This window comes from Microplitis mediator, chromosome 9 (assembly GCF_029852145.1).
Source record: "Microplitis mediator isolate UGA2020A chromosome 9, iyMicMedi2.1, whole genome shotgun sequence".
NCBI classification, from domain to species: Eukaryota; Metazoa; Arthropoda; class Insecta; order Hymenoptera; family Braconidae; genus Microplitis; species Microplitis mediator.
This window is the reverse complement of record NC_079977.1, coordinates 1,831,858-1,833,744: the sequence shown is the minus strand read 5'-3', so window position 1 is coordinate 1,833,744 and position 1,887 is coordinate 1,831,858. Positions and strand designations below refer to the sequence as shown.

Sequence of the window (1,887 nt, the reverse complement as noted above, 5' to 3'; positions counted from 1 at the left end):
TGAATAATCCGTATGTGATCCATATATGTACATATACGATCCATATGTGACATACATGGGTATATATGATCCACATATGACATATATGATCCATATATGCCATATATGTCACGTATGATCCGTATATAATTCCTATATGCCATATATGTCACGTATGATCCGTATATAATTCCTATATGCCATATATGTCACGTATGATCCGTATATAATTCCTATATGTACATATATGGACATACGTAATCCATATACGAGCATATATGCCATATACGGGCATGTATAATCCATATATGTACATATATGGGCATATATGACATATATGATCCATATATGCCCGTATATGAGCCATATATGCCCATATATGAGCCATATAGAGCATATATGCCATATATGAGCATGTATAATCCGTATATGACCCATATATGGACATATATGATCAACATGTGACATATATGATCCATATATGCCATATATGTCACGTGTGATCCGTATATGATTCCTATATGTACATATATGGACATATATAATCCATTTACGAGCATATATGCCATATACGGACATGCATAATCCATATATGCCATATACGGGCATGTATACTCCATATATGGACATGTATGATCCACATATGCCCATATATGATCCATATATGAGCATGTATAATCCGTATATGACCCATATATGGGCATATATGATCCACATATGACATATATGGGCAGATATGTCAAATATGACACTTATGATCCGTATATGATTCCTATATGTACATATATGATCCATATAGGAGCATATATGCCATTAATGAGCATGTATAATCTGTATATGATCCATATATGTACAAATATGGGTATATATGATCCACATGTGAGCACACATGGAGAATATATGGGACATATATGGACACATATGGAACATATATGATGCATTTTTTTTTATATTTTTAACAACAAACTAGTAAATTTATTTATTCTTTAAAGATGTTTATTTGTATAATTAAAATAAATTTATCGATTATTTGTGACATGAACGATAACCTTTTCTGGCTTCGTCGTAGCCATGACATATTTTAATTTCTATTCTTACTTATCATATGACATTAATCAACCATCCATGCGATCAAAATCACATGAACATAAAAAATTAGAGTATTATAAGATGATAAATAGATCAGCAACAAATTAAAAAGCAGTTCTCAGCTGACTCTACTGTGACTACTCTAGTTAATAATTATTTTGTGAGTATCAATAAAATGTCTAAATCAATTTTTATCATTTTTATAATTATTGGACTCGCTAGTGTGACTCTAGCGCAACAAGTAACAATCAAAGGCGGCTGTCTAAATGCTTGGGTATGTATATTTAATTTTTTTTTCATTTAATGGTGACACTAAATTGGTTAAAAAAAATTATAAAAGTACTATTTTAAAAAAAAATTTATTTTTCAGTGCCATGGAATAGCAGGGTATAAATGCTGCTCAGGGTTCGCATGTACCTCATACTTTTCTCAAGGAAAATGTCTGTATAATGGACCAGAATGTTATCCTGGATAATTAAATATATGACCTGTCAATAATTCTATTAAATAAATTTTAAATTTTGAAAATTCAAAGATCAAGAATTCATTTAAAAAAAAAGGAAAATTTTTTTAGTGGGATTTAAATTAAAAAAAAATTCTATTGAATCTTAAAATAAAAATTAATTATAAAATCACTTAATTAGAGTTAAGATGTCCGCCGCGATAAAATATCTCAATAAAAATAAAATAATATAATTATTTTTTTCCACTAATGTGACAAGAAACTCGTGAGATTATTAAATAAAAAATATTCTTTTTATCCACCGAAAATTTCCAAGAATTTAAAATTGATCGTTTTGTAAAATTTAGTGTCAATGA

The 1,887-nt window shown here is 28.8% G+C and overlaps 1 long non-coding RNA gene across 1 annotated transcript; it reads left to right on the top strand.

The window, feature by feature from the left end:
- Positions 1-938: 938 nt before the first annotated feature.
- Positions 939-1,611, top strand: LOC130674607 (uncharacterized). The gene is made up of 2 exons (XR_008991081.1): positions 939-1,342; positions 1,439-1,611. It is a non-coding gene; the product is annotated as an uncharacterized LOC130674607 (long non-coding RNA).
- Positions 1,612-1,887: the final 276 nt, after the last annotated feature.